The sequence below is a fragment of the Orcinus orca genome, chromosome 1 (assembly GCF_937001465.1).
Source record: "Orcinus orca chromosome 1, mOrcOrc1.1, whole genome shotgun sequence".
Classification (NCBI taxonomy): domain Eukaryota; kingdom Metazoa; phylum Chordata; class Mammalia; order Artiodactyla; family Delphinidae; genus Orcinus; species Orcinus orca.
Genome location: NC_064559.1, coordinates 87,875,175 through 87,891,329, shown reverse-complemented (window position 1 = coordinate 87,891,329; position 16,155 = coordinate 87,875,175).

Genomic DNA, 16,155 nt, shown 5'->3' with positions numbered 1-16,155 from the left:
AGAAAGCAAAAAATCGATAAAGAAGTTGTGGTACTTACGTACAATGCAATATCACTCAGCAATGAAATCTATGTCATCAGGCCCATAGCAGTATAATGAGTGGATTCAGTTACCATGATTCTAAGTAAATAAGTCACACAGAAAAAGAAACACCATAAGATATCACTAATACACGGAATGTAAACTTGGCTACACAGGACCTGAATTACAAAACAGAACAGGGTCTCAAATGTAGAAAACCACCTTATGCTTGCTTAAGTGGAAAGGTGAGTTGGGGTTATGCATAAACCAGAAATTGAAATTAGCACAAATACCGTTCCATAAGCCAAATACGTAATAGGCAAGACCTACTCCTTGCTCAGCGAAATGGACTCAAAACCCCATATTCAATGCCTAGGCATATACATGACTAGTAAGAATCTTAAAACCTATGGATTTATATGTCTCCATAAGAGAATCAAGCATGTGTAAACTGGCATAAACGCAGCAGTGAAAATCCACTAAATCCCATTATAAAAATACATTTCTTAAACAAAACACAATGACAGTGAAATAGAGAGCAATTCTTAGATAATTCATTCAGGGCTTGTGATGCAAGCTGGATTTTCAACTTCTACACCCGGAGCGGGGTGACACATAAGTCTGGACACTTGGGGCTGATAGGATTGGTGAGGTTCGGTGAGCAAATGCAGACCCTGTGAAGTCATATTGCATGGTACCCATTCCATGGGTGCCAACTCTCCTGGTATAAGGGACTATTTCTTCCGCTAAAACATGCATGGGGAACCCAGAGTATGGTCCACCGTATGATCGGGAAAAGTTTTTAAATGTATCTCCGGTACTGGTACTTGGGTTCAACATTCCAGTTTGTTTACTAACACTCTCCCCACTTGGAGAGTCAGTGCCTTTAACCTCCTGTTTGACCCAGTTTGCAATTTCTGTGGAAGATGACGTGTAATAGGGAGAACCAATGAGAGACTAGCTGTAGCTGTCTGGCCCGGCAAATTTAACTCTCATGTCCCACCAGGAAGAGGAATTAACCAAAGGCTCAGTGTGCAGTGTGGGAACAAGATTACAGCTTGAAGTGATCTAGTGGTTTTGCGGCCAGCTCACATGAAAGCGAGTTGAAGAAAGGAGCTCAGGGGCACTGTAATTCACAAACCTGCCAACATATAAATGACAGCTATCGTCCAAAATTATATTGAAGTAAGGCTACCAAGAGGACTTGAAAGCGGGGCACAATTGCAGTTAACCGATTTCAGGAGGTAGACTGGAATTGCATTTAAAGCATAAGAAAAGAGGCAGAACGTCGACAATGATGCACTTGTCCAAAAAGGGCATATGCGTTTTTTCCTGAATATACTCAGGAAAGAACGCATACGCCCTTTTTGGCCAACCAAGCAAGCTTACAAAGGAAATCTGCACTACAATGAAGTCTCACTTCCCCCCGGTCAAAAGGGCCATCTGAAAAAAGTGTAAAACCCAGAAAGGCAGGACAGGCCATGGAGAACAGGGAGCCTTATATGCTGATGGGCGGGATGTAAATTGCCAACAGCCACTCTGGAGAAGTGTATGGTGTTTCCTGAAACATCGAAAAAACAAAGTAACAGAGCCTAGGGCACTTCCACTTATGGTTCTATGGCTTAGGGAAATTAAAATCAAAAAGACACATCCACCCCAATTGTGGGACAGCTGTGTTTACAAGAACCTCGTTTACGGTACCATTTCAATATCCCAGAAAGCGAAAAATTGATAAAGAAGTTGTGGTACTTACGTAAAATGCAATATCACTCAGCAATGAAAGCTATGTTATGAGGCCCATAGCAGCATAATGAGTGGATCCAGGTACGATGATTCTAAGTGAAATAAGTCACACAGAAAAAGAAATATCATAAGATATCTCTAATACACGAAATGTAAACTTGGCTACACAGGAACTGAATTACAAAACAGAACAGTGTCTCAAACTTAGAATACCAACTTATGCTTGCTTAAGGGGAAAGGTGAGTTGGGGAGCTTCATAAAACCAGAGATTGAAATTAGCACAGATACCATTCCATAAGCCAATTATGTAATAGACCAGACCTACTCCTGGCTCAAGGAAAAGGACTCAACACCCCATATTCAACGCCTAGGAATATACCTGACTAGTAAGAATCTTAAAACCTATGGATTTATATGTCTCTGTAAGAGAATCATGCATGTGTACAGAGGCATAAAAGCAGTAGTGAAAATCAGATAAATCCCATTATAAAAATAAATTCCTTAAAGAAAACACAATGACAGTGAAATAGAGAGCAATTCTTAAATAATTCATTCAGGGCTTGTGATGCAACCTGGATTTACCACATCTACACCCAGAGCTTGGTGACACATAAGGCTGGACACTTGGGGCTGATAGGATTGCTGAGATTCGGTGAGCAAATGCAGACCCTTTGAAGTCATATTGCATGGTACCCATTCCATGGGTCCCAACTCTCCTGGTTTAAGGGATTCTTCCTTCAGCTAAAACATGCATGGGGAACCCAGAGTATGGTCTGCAGTGTGATCGGGAAACGTTTTTAAATGCATCTCAGATTTCTTCCCCTGGTACTCGGGTTCAACATTGCAGACCCTTTACTAACATTCTCCCCACTTGGAGAGTCAGTGTCTTTAACCTCCTGTTTGGCCCAGTTTGCAATTCCTGTGGAAGATGAACTGGAATAGGGAGAACCAATGAGAGACTAGCTGGAGGTGTCCTGACGGGCAAATTGAACTCTCATTTCCCACCAGGAAGAGGAATTAACCAAAGGCTCAGCGTGCCAGGCTGGAAACAGATTAGGGCCTGAAGCAATCCTGCGGGTTCGTGGCCAGCTCAAAAAAAGCGAGTTGAAGAAAGGAGCTCAGAGGCACTGTAATTCGCAAACCTGCAGAGTTATAAATGACAGCTATCGTCCAAAAATATATGGAAGTAAGGTTGCCAAGAGGACTTGAAAGCGGGACAGAATTGCAGGAAACCGATTTTAGGAGGTAGACTGGAATTGCATTTAAAGCATAGGAAAAGAGGCAGAACGTCGACAGTGATGCACTTGGCCAAAAAGGGCGTATGCGTTTTTTCCTGGATATATTCAGGAAAAAACGCATACGCCCTTTTTGGCCAACCAAGCAAGCTTGCAAAGCAAATCGCCACTACAATGATGTCTCACTGCCCCCGGTTAAAAGGGCCATCTGAAAAAAGAGTAAAATCCAGAAAGGCAGGACAGGCCATGGAGAACAGGGAGCCTTGTTATGCTGATGGGCATGATGTAAATTGCCAACAGCCACTCTGGAGAAGTGTATGGTGTTTCCTGAAACATCTAAAAAACAAAGCAACAGAGCCTAGGGCACTTCCACTTATGGTCCTATAGCTTAGGGAAATTAAAATGAAAAAGACACAGCCACCCCAGAGTTTGGCATGGCTCTGTTTACATGGACCTCGTTTATGGTAGAAGTTCAATATCCCAGAAAGCAAAAAATCGATAAAGAAGTTGTGGTACTTACGTACAATGCAATATCACTCAGCAATGAAATCTATGTCATCAGGCCCATAGCAGTATAATGAGTGGATTCAGTTACCATGATTCTAAGTAAATAAGTCACACAGAAAAAGAAACATCATAAGATATCACTAATAAACGGAATGTAAACTTGGCTACACAGGACCTGAATTACAAAACAGAACAGGGTCTCAAATGTAGAAAACCACCTTATGCTTGCTTAAGTGGAAAGGTGAGTTGGGGTTTTGCATAAACCAGAAATTGAAATTAGCACAAATACCGTTCCATAAGCCAAATACATAATAGGCAAGACCTACTCCTTGCTCAGCGAAATGGACTCAAAACCCCATATTCAATGCCTAGGAATATACCTGACTAGTAAGAATCTTAAAACCTATGGATTTATATGTCTCCATAAGAGAATCAAGCATGTGTAAACTGGCATAAAGGCAGCAGTGAAAATCCACTAAATCCCATTATAAAAATACATTTCTTAAACAAAACACAATGACAGTGAAATAGAGAGCAATTCTTAGATAATTCATTCAGGGCTTGTGATGCAAGCTGGATTTTCAACTTCTACACCCGGAGCGGGGTGACACATAAGTCTGGACACTTGGGGCTGATAGGATTGGTGAGGTTCGGTGAGCAAATGCAGACCCTGTGAAGTCATATTGCATGGTACCCATTCCATGGGTGCCAACTCTCCAGGTATAAGGGACTATTTCTTCCGCTAAAACATGCATGGGGAACCCAGAGTATGGTCCACCGTATGATCGGGAAAAGTTTTTAAATGTATCTCCGGTACTGGTACTCGGGTTCAACATTCCAGTTTGTTTACTAACACTCTCCCCACTTGGAGAGTCAGTGCCTTTAACCTCCTGTTTGACCCAGTTTGCAATTTCTGTGGAAGATGACGTGTAATAGGGAGAACTGATGAGAGACTAGCTGTAGCTGTCTGGCCCGGCAAATTTAACTCTCATGTCCCACCAGGAAGAGGAATTAACCAAAGGCTCAGTGTGCAGTGTGGGAACAAGATTACGGCCTGAAGTGATCTAGTGGTTTTGCGGCCAGCTCACATGAAAGCGAGTTGAAGAAAGGAGCTCAGGGGCACTGTAATTCACAAACCTGCCGACATATAAATGACAGCTATCGTTCAAAATTATATTGAAGTAAGGCTACCAAGAGGACTTGAAAGCGGGGCACAATTGCAGTTAACCGATTTCAGGAGGTAGACTGGAATTGCATTTAAAGCATAAGAAAAGAGGCAGAACGTCGACAATGATGCACTTGGCCAAAAAGGGCGTATGCGTTTTTTCCTGAATATATTCAGGAAAGAACGCATATGCCCTTTTTGGCCAACCAAGCAAGCTTGCAAAGGAAATCTGCACTACAATGAAGTCTCACTTCCCCCCTGTCAAAAGGGCCATCTGAAAAAAGTATAAAACCCAGAAAGGCAGGACAGGCCATGGAGAACAGGGAGCCTTATATGCTGATGGGCGGGATGTAAATTGCCAACAGCCACTCTGGAGAAGTGTATGGTGTTTCCTGAAACATCGAAAAAACAAAGTAACAGAGCCTAGGGCACTTCCACTTATGGTTCTATGGCTTAGGGAAATTAAAATCAAAAAGACACATCCACCTCAATTGTGGGACAGCTGTGTTTACAAGAACCTCGTTTACGGTACCATTTCAATATCCCAGAAAGCGAAAAATGGATAAAGAAGTTGTGGTACTTACGTAAAATGCAATATCACTCAGCAATGAAAGCTATGTTATGAGGCCCATAGCAGCATAATGAGTGGATCCAGGTACGATGATTCTAAGTGAAATAAGTCACACAGAAAAAGAAACATCATAAGATATCTCTAATACACGAAATGTAAACTTGGCTACACAGGAACTGAATTACAAAACAGAACAGTGTCTCAAACTTAGAATACCAACTTATGCTTGCTTAAGGGGAAAGGTGAGTTGGGGAGCTTCATAAAACCAGAGATTGAAATTAGCACAGATACCGTTCCATAAGCCAATTATGTAATAGACCAGACCTACTCCTGGCTCAAGGAAAAGGACTCAACACCCCATATTCAACGCCTAGGAATATACCTGACTAGTAAGAATCTTAAAACCTATGGATTTATATGTCTCTGTAAGAGAATCATGCATGTGTACAGAGGCATAAAAGCAGTAGTGAAAATCAGATAAATCCCATTATAAAAATAAATTCCTTAAAGAAAACACAATGACAGTGAAATAGAGAGCAATTCTTAAATAATTCATTCAGGGCTTGTGATGCAACCTGGATTTACCACATCTACACCCAGAGCTTGGTGACACATAAGGCTGGACACTTGGGGCTGATAGGATTGCTGAGATTCGGTGAGCAAATGCAGACCTTTTGAAGTCATATTGCATGGTACCCATTCCATGGGTCCCAACTCTCCTGGTTTAAGGGATTCTTCCTTCAGCTAAAACATGCATGGGGAACCCAGAGTATGGTCTGCAGTGTGATCGGGAAACGTTTTTAAATGCATCTCAGATTTCTTCCCCTGGTACTCGGGTTCAACATTGCAGACCCTTTACTAACATTCTCCCCACTTGGAGAGTCAGTGTCTTTAACCTCCTGTTTGGCCCAGTTTGCAATTCCTGTGGAAGATGAACTGGAATAGGGAGAACCAATGAGAGACTAGTTGGAGGTGTCCTGACGGGCAAATTGAACTCTCATTTCCCACCAGGAAGAGGAATTAACCAAAGGCTCAGCGTGCCAGGCTGGAAACAGATTAGGGCCTGAAGCAATCCTGCGGGTTCGTGGCCAGCTCAAAAGAAGGCGAGTTGAAGAAAGGAGCTCAGGGGCACTGTAATTCGCAAACCTGCAGAGTTATAAATGACAGCTATCGTCCAAAAATATATTGAAGTAAGGCTGCCAAGAGGACTTGAAAGCGGGGCAGAATTACAGGAAACCGATTTTAGGAGGTAGACCTGAATTGCATTTAAAGCATAGGAAAAGAGGCAGAACGTCGACAGTGATGCACTTGGCCAAAAAAGGGCGTATGCGTTTTTTCCTGAATATATTCAGGAAAAAACGCATACGCCCTTTTTGGCCAACCAAGCAAGCTTGCGATGGAAATGTGCACTACATTGATGTCTCACTGCCCCCGGTTAAAAGAGCCATCTGAAAAAAGAGTAAAATCCAGAAAGGCAGGACAGGCCATGGAGAACAGGGAGCCTTGTTATGCTGATGGGCGGGATGTAAATTGCCAACAGCCACTCTGGAGAAGTGTATGGTGTTTCCTGAAACATCTAAAAAACAAAGCAACAGAGCCTAGGGCACTTCCACTTATGGTCCTATAGCTTAGGGAAATTAAAATGAAAAAGACACAGCCATCCCAGAGTTTGGCATGGCTCTGTTTACAAGGACCTCATTTATGGTAGAAGTTCAATATCCCAGAAAGCAAAAAATCGATAAAGAAGTTGTGGTACTTACGTACAATGCAATATCACTCAGCAATGAAATCTATGTCATCAGGCCCATAGCAGTATAATGAGTGGATTCAGTTACCATGATTCTAAGTAAATAAGTCACACAGAAAAAGAAACATCATAAGATATCACTAATACACGGAATGTAAACTTGGCTACACAGGTCCTGAATTACAAAACAGAACAGGGTCTCAAATGTAGAAAACCACCTTATGCTTGCTTAAGTGGAAAGGTGAGTTGGGGTTTTGCATAAACCAGAAATTGAAATTAGCACAAATACCGTTCCATAAGCCAAATACGTAATAGGCAAGACCTACTCCTTGCTCAGCGAAATGGACTCAAAACCCCATATTCAATGCCTAGGCATATACATGACTAGTAAGAATCTTAAACCCTATGGATTTATATGTCTCCATAAGAGAATCAAGCATGTGTAAACTGGCATAAACGCAGCAGTGAAAATCCACTAAATCCCATTATAAAAATACATTTCTTAAACAAAACACAATGACAGTGAAATAGAGAGCAATTCTTAGATAATTCATTCAGGGCTTGTGATGCAAGCTGGATTTTCAACTTCTACAACCGGTGCGGGGTGACACATAAGTCTGGACACTTGGAGCTGATAGGATTGCTGAGGTTCGGTGAGCAAATGCAGACCCTGTGAAGTCATATTGCATGGTACCCATTCCATGGGTGCCAACTCTCCAGGTATAAGGGACTATTTCTTCCGCTAAAACATGCATGGGGAACCCAGAGTATGGTCCACCGTATGATCGGGAAAAGTTTTTAAATGTATCTCCGGTACTGGTACTCGGGTTCAACATTCCAGTTTGTTTACTAACACTCTCCCCACTTGGAGAGTCAGTGCCTTTAACCTCCTGTTTCACCCAGTTTGCAATTTCTGTGGAAGATGACGTGTAATAGGGAGAACCAATGAGAGACTAGCTGTAGCTGTCTGGCCCGGCAAATTTAACTCTCATGTCCCACCAGGAAGAGGAATTAACCAAAGGCTCAGTGTGCAGTGTGGGAACAAGATTACGGCCTGAAGTGATCTAGTGGTTTTGCGGCCAGCTCACATGAAAGCGAGTTGAAGAAAGGAGCTCAGGGACACTGTAATTCACAAACCTGCCGACATATAAATGACAGCTATCGTCCAAAAATATATTGAAGTAAGGCTGCCAAGAGGACTTGAAAGCGGGGCAGAATTACAGGAAACCGATTTTAGGAGGTAGACCTGAATTGCATTTAAAGCATAGGAAAAGAGGCAGAACGTCCACAGTGATGCACTTGGCCAAAAAAGGGCGTATGCGTTTTTTCCTGAATATATTCAGGAAAAAACTCATACACCCTTTTTGGCCAACCAAGCAAGCTTGCGATGGAAATGTGCACTACATTGATGTCTCACTGCCCCCGGTTAAAAGAGCCATCTGAAAAAAGAGTAAAATCCAGAAAAGCAGGACAGGCCATGGAGAACAGGGAGCCTTGTTATGCTGATGGGCATGATGTAAATTGCCAACAGCCACTCTGGAGAAGTGTATGGTGTTTCCTGAAACATCTAAAAAACAAAGCAACAGAGCCTAGGGCACTTCCACTTATGGTCCTATAGCTTAGGGAAATTAAAATGAAAAAGACACAGCCACCCCAGTGTTTGGCATGGCTCTGTTTACAAGGACCTCGTTTATGGTAGAAGTTCAATATCCCAGAAAGCAAAAAATCGATAAAGAAGTTGTGGTACTTACGTACAATGCAATATCACTCAGCAATGAAATCTATGTCATCAGGCCCATAGCAGTATAATGAGTGGATTCAGTTACCATGATTCTAAGTAAATAAGTCACACAGAAAAAGAAACATCATAAGATATCACTAATACACGGAATGTAAACTTGGCTACACAGGAACTGAATTACAAAACAGAACAGGGTCTCAAATGTAGAAAACCACCTTATGCTTGCATAAGTGGAAAGGTGAGTTGGGGTGCTGCATAAACCAGAAATTGAAATTAGCACAAATACCGTTCCATAAGCCAAATACGTAATAGGCAAGACCTACTCCTTGCTCAGCGAAATGGACTCAAAACCCCATATTCAATGCCTAGGCATATACATGACTAGTAAGAATCTTAAAAGCTATGGATTTATATGTCTCCATAAGAGAATCAAGCATGTGTAAACTGGCATAAACGCAGCAGTGAAAATCCACTAAATCCCATTATAAAAATACATTTCTTAAACAAAACACAATGACAGTGAAATAGAGAGCAATTCTTAGATAATTCATTCAGGGCTTGTGATGCAAGCTGGATTTTCAACTTCTACACCCGGAGCGGGGTGACACATAAGTCTGGACACTTGGGGCTGATAGGATTGCTGAGGTTCGGTGAGCAAATGCAGACCCTGTGAAGTCATATTGCATGGTACCCATTCCATGGGTGCCAACTCTCCAGGTATAAGGGAGTATTTCTTCCGCTAAAACATGCATGGGGAACCCAGAGTATGGTCCACCGTATGATCGGGAAAAGTTTTTAAATGTATCTCCGGTACTGGTACTCGGGTTCAACATTCCAGTTTGTTTACTAACACTCTCCCCACTTGGAGAGTCAGTGCCTTTAACCTCCTGTTTGACCCAGTTTGCAATTTCTGTGGAAGATGACGTGTAATAGGGAGAACCAATGAGAGACTAGCTGTAGCTGTCTGGCCCGGCAAATTTAACTCTCATGTCCCACCAGGAAGAGGAATTAACCAAAGGCTCAGTGTGCAGTGTGGGAACAAGATTACGGCCTGAAGTGATCTAATGGTTTTGCGGCCAGCTCACATGAAAGCGAGTTGAAGAAAGGAGCTCAGGGACACTGTAATTCACAAACCTGCCGACATATAAATGACAGCTATCGTCCAAAATTATATTGAAGTAAGGCTGCCAAGAGGACTTGAAAGCGGGGCACAATTGCAGTTAACCGATTTCAGGAGGTAGACTGGAATTGCATTTAAAGCATAAGAAAAGAGGCAGAACGTCGACAATGATGCACTTGGCCAAAAAGGGCATATGCGTTTTTTCCTGAATATATTCAGGAAAGAACGCATATGCCCTTTTTGGCCAACCAAGCAAGCTTGCAAAGGAAATCTGCACTACAATGACGTCTCACTTCCCCCCGGTCAAAAGGGCCATCTGAAAAAAGTGTAAAACCCAGAAAGGCAGGACAGGCCATGGAGAACAGGGAGCCTTATATGCTGATGGGCGGGATGTAAATTGCCAACAGCCACTCTGGAGAAGTGTATGGTGTTTCCTGAAACATCGAAAAAACAAAGTAACAGAGCCTAGGGCACTTCCACTTATGGTTCTATGGCTTAGGGAAATTAAAATCAAAAAGACACATCCACCCCAATTGTGGGACAGCTGTGTTTACAAGAACCTCGTTTACGGTACCATTTCAATATCCCAGAAAGCGAAAAATGGATAAAGAAGTTGTGGTACTTACGTAAAATGCAATATCACTCAGCAATGAAATCTATGTTATGAGGCCCGTAGCAGCATAATGAGTGGATCCAGGTACGATGATTCTAAGTGAAATAAGTCACACAGAAAAAGAAACATCATAAGATATCTCTAATACACGAAATGTAAACTTGGCTACACAGGAACTGAATTACAAAACAGAACAGTGTCTCAAACTTAGAATACCAACTTATGCTTGCTTAAGGGGAAAGGTGAGTTGGGGAGCTTCATAAAACCAGAGATTGAAATTAGCACAGATACCGTTCCATAAGCCAATTATGTAATAGACCAGACCTACTCCTGGCTCAAGGAAAAGGACTCAACACCCCATATTCAACGCCTAGGAATATACCTGACTAGTAAGAATCTTAAAACCTATGGATTTATATGTCTCTGTAAGAGAATCATGCATGTATACAGAGGCAAAAAAGCAGTAGTGAAAATCAGATAAATCCCATTATAAAAATAAATTCCTTAAAGAAAACACAATGACAGTGAAATAGACAGCAATTCTTAAATAATTCATTCAGGGCTTGTGATGCAACCTGGATTTACCACATCTACACCCAGAGCTTGGTGACACATAAGGCTGGACACTTGGGGCTGATAGGATTGCTGAGATTTGGTGAGCAAATGCAGACCCTTTGAAGTCATATTGCATGGTACCCATTCCATGGGTCCCAACTCTCCTGGTTTAAGGGATTCTTCCTTCAGCTAAAACATGCATGGGGAACCCAGAGTATGGTCTGCAGTGTGATCGGGAAACGTTTTTAAATGCATCTCAGATTTCTTCCCCGGGTACTCGGGTTCAACATTGCAGACCCTTTACTAACATTCTCCCCACTTGGAGAGTCAGTGTCTTTAACCTCCTGTTTGGCCCAGTTTGCAATTCCTGTGGAAGATGAACTGGAATAGGGAGAACCAATGAGAGACTAGCTGGAGGTGTCCTGACGGGCAAATTGAACTCTCATTTCCCACCAGGAAGAGGAATTAACCAAAGGCTCAGCGTGCCAGGCTGGAAACAGATTAGGGCCTGAAGCAATCCTGCGGGTTCGTGGCCAGCTCAAAAGAAAGCGAGTTGAAGAAAGGAGCTCAGGGGCACTGTAATTCGCAAACCTGCAGAGTTATAAATGACAGCTATCGTCCAAAAATATATTGAAGTAAGGCTGCCAAGAGGACTTGAAAGCGGGGCAGAATTGCAAGAAACCGATTTTAGGAGGTAGACTGGAATTGCATTTAAAGCATAGGAAAAGAGGCAGAACGTCGACAGTGATGCACTTGGCGAAAAAGGGCGTATGCGTTTTTTCCTGAATATATTCAGGAAAAAACACATACGCCCTTTTTGGCCAACCAAGCAAGCTTGCGAAGGAAATCTGCACTACAATGATATCTCACTGCCCCCGGTTAAAAGGGCCATCTGAAAAAAGAGTAAAATCCAGAAAGGCAGGACAGGCCATGGAGAACAGGGAGCCTTGTTATGCTGATGGGCATGATGTAAATTGCCAACAGCCACTCTGGAGAAGTGTATGGTGTTCCTGAAACATCTAAAAAACAAAGCAACAGAGCCTAGGGCACTTCCACTTATGGTCCTATAGCTTAGGGAAATTAAAATGAAAAAGACACAGCCACCCCAGAGTTTGGCATGGCTCTGTTTACAAGGACCTCGTTTAAGGTAGAAGTTCAATATCCCAGAAAGCGAAAAATCGATAAAGAAGTTGTGGTACTTATGTACAATGCAATATCACTCAGCAATGAAATCTATGTCATCAAGCCCATAGCAGTATAATGAGTGGATTCAGGTACGATGATTCTAAGTGAAATAAGTCACACAGAAAAAGAAACATCATAAGATATCACTAATACACGGAATGTAAACTTGGCTACACAGGAACTGAATTACAAAACAGAACAGGGTTTCAAATGTAGAAAACCACCTTATGCTTGCTTAAGTGGAAAGGTGAGTTGGGGTGCTGCGTAAACCAGAAATTGAAATTAGCACAAATACCGTTCCATAAGCCAAATACGTAATAGGCAAGACCTACTCCTTGCTCAGCGAAATGGACTCAAAACCCCATATTCAATGCCTAGGAATATACCTGACTAGTAAGAATCTTAAAACCTATGGATTTATATGTCTCCATAAGAGAATCAAGCATGTGTAAACTGGCATAAAGGCAGCAGTGAAAATCCACTAAATCCCATTATAAAAATACATTTCTTAAACAAAACACAATGACAGTGAAATAGAGAGCAATTCTTAGATAATTCATTCAGGGCTTGTGATGCAAGCTGGATTTTCAACTTCTACACCCGGAGCGGGGTGACACATAAGTCTGGACACTTGGGGCTGATAGGATTGGTGAGGTTCGGTGAGCAAATGCAGACCCTGTGAAGTCATATTGCATGGTACCCATTCCATGGGTGCCAACTCTCCAGGTATAAGGGACTATTTCTTCCACTAAAACATGCATGGGGAACCCAGAGTATGGTCCACCGTATGATCGGGAAAAGTTTTTAAATGTATCTCCGGTACTGGTACTCGGGTTCAACATTCCAGTTTGTTTACTAACACTCTCCCCACTTGGAGAGTCAGTGCCTTTAACCTCCTGTTTGACCCAGTTTGCAATTTCTGTGGAAGATGACGTGTAATAGGGAGAACCAATGAGAGACTAGCTGTAGCTGTCTGGCCCGGCAAATTTAACTCTCATGTCCCACCAGGAAGAGGAATTAACCAAAGGCTCAGTGTGCAGTGTGGGAACAAGATTACGGCCTGAAGTGATCTAGTGGTTTTGCGGCCAGCTCACATGAAAGCGAGTTGAAGAAAGGAGCTCAGGGACACTGTAATTCACAAACCTGCCGACATATAAATGACAGCTATCGTCCAAAATTATATTGAAGTAAGGCTACCAAGAGGACTTGAAAGCGGGGCACAATTGCAGTTAACCGATTTCAGGAGGTAGACTGGAATTGCATTTAAAGCATAAGAAAAGAGGCAGAACGTCGACAATGATGCACTTGGCCAAAAAGGGCGTATGCGTTTTTTCCTGAATATATTCAGGAAAGAACGCATACGCCCTTTTTGGCCAACCAAGCAAGCTTGCAAAGGAAATCTGCACTACAATGAAGTCTCACTTCCCCCCGGTCAAAAGGGCCATCTGAAAAAAGTGTAAAACCCAGAAAGGCAGGACAGGCCATGGAGAACAGGGAGCCTTATATGCTGATGGGCGGGATGTAAATTGCCAACAGCCACTCTGGAGAAGTGTATGGTGTTTCCTGAAACATCGAAAAAACAAAGTAACAGAGCCTCGGGCACTTCCACTTATGGTTCTATGGCTTAGGGAAATTAACATAAAAAAGACACATCCACCCCAATTGTGGGACAGCTGTGTTTACAAGAACCTCGTTTACGGTACCATTTCAATATCCCAGAAAGCGAAAAATGGATAAAGAAGTTGTGGTACTTACGTAAAATGCAATATCACTCAGCAATGAAATCTATGTTATGAGGCCCGTAGCAGCATAATGAGTGGATCCAGGTACGATGATTCCAAGTGAAATAAGTCACACAGAAAAAGAAACATCATAAGATATCTCTAATACACAAAATGTAAACTTGGCTACACAGGAACTGAATTACAAAACAGAACAGTGTCTCAAACTTAGAATACCAACTTATGCTTGCTTAAGGGGAAAGGTGAGTTGGGGAGCTTCATAAAACCAGAGATTGAAATTAACACAGATACCATTCCATAAGCCAATTATGTAATAGACCAGACCTACTCCTGGCTCAAGGAAAAGGACTCAACACCCCATATTCAACACTTAGGAATATACCTGACTAGTAAGAATCTTAAAACCTATGGATTTATATGTCTCTGTAAGAGAATCATGCATATGTACAGCGGCATAAAAGCAGTAGTGAAAATCAGATAAATCCCATTATAAAAATAAATTCCTTAAAGAAAACACAATGACAGTGAAATAGAGAGCAATTCTTAAATAATTCATTCAGGGCTTGTGATGCAACCTGGATTTACCACATCTACACCCAGAGCTTGGTGACACATAAGTCTGGACACTTGGGGCTGATAGGATTGGTGAGATTCGGTGAGCAAATGCAGACCCTTTGAAGTCATATTGCATGGTACCCATTCCATGGGTCCCAACTCTCCTGGTTTAAGGGATTCTTCCTTCAGCTAAAACATGCATGAGGAACCCAGAGTATGGTCTGCAGTGTGATCGGGAAACGTTTTTAAATGCATCTCAGATTTCTTCCCCTGGTACTCGGGTTCAACATTGCAGACCCTTTACTAACATTCTCCCCACTTGGAGAGTCAGTGTCTTTAACCTCCTGTTTGGCCCAGTTTGCAATTCCTGTGGAAGATGAACTGGAATAGGGAGAACCAATGAGAGACTAGCTGGAGGTGTCCTGACGGGCAAATTGAACTCTCATTTCCCACCAGGAAGAGGAATTAACCAAAGGCTCAGCGTGCCAGGCTGGAAACAGATTAGGGCCTGAAGCAATCCTGCGGGTTCGTGGCCAGCTCAAAAGAAAGCGAGTTGAAGAAAGGAGCTCAGGGGCACTGTAATTCACAAACCTGCAGAGTTATAAATGACAGCTATCGTCCAAAAATATATTGAAGTAAGGCTGCCAAGAGGACTTGAAAGCGGGGCAGAATTGCAGGAAACCGATTTTAGGAGGTAGACTGGAATTGCATTTAAAGCATAGGAAAAGAGGCAGAACGTCGACAGTGATGCACTTGGCGAAAAAGGGCGTATGCGTTTTTTCCTGAATATATTCAGGAAAAAACGCATACGCCCTTTTTGGCCAACCAAGCAAGCTTGCGAAGGAAATCTGCACTACAATGATGTCTCACTGCCCCCGGTTAAAAGGGCCATCTGAAAAAAGAGTAAAATCCAGAAAGGCAGGACAGGCCATGGAGAACAGGGAGCCTTGTTATGCTGATGGGCATGATGTAAATTGCCAACAGCCACTCTGGAGAAGTGTATGGTGTTCCTGAAACATCTAAAAAACAAAGCAACAGAGCCTAGGGCACTTCCACTTATGGTCCTATAGCTTAGGGAAATTAAAATCAAAAAGACACAGCCACCCCAGAGTTTGGCATGGCTCTGTTTACAAGGACCTCGTTTACGGTAGAAGTTCAATATCCCAGAAAGCAAAAAATCGATAAAGAAGTTGTGGTACTTACATACAATGCAATATCACTCAGCAATGAAATCTATGTCATCAGGCCCATAGCAGTATAATGAGTGGATTCAGTTACCATGATTCTAAGTAAATAAGTCACACAGAAAAAGAAACATCATAAGATATCACTAATACACGGAATGTAAACTTGGCTACACAGGAACTGAATTACAAAACAGAACAGGGTCTCAAATGTAGAAAACCACCTTATGCTTGCTTAAGTGGAAAGGTGAGTTGGGGTGCTGCATAAACCAGAAATTGAAATTAGCACAAATACCGTTCCATAAGCCAAATACGTAATAGGCAAGACCTACTCCTTGCTCAGCGAAATGGACTCAAAACCCCATATTCAATGCCTAGGAATATACCTGACTAGTAAGAATCTTAAAACCTATGGATTTATATGTCTCCATAAGAGAATCAAGCATGTGTAAACTGGCATAAAGGCAGCAG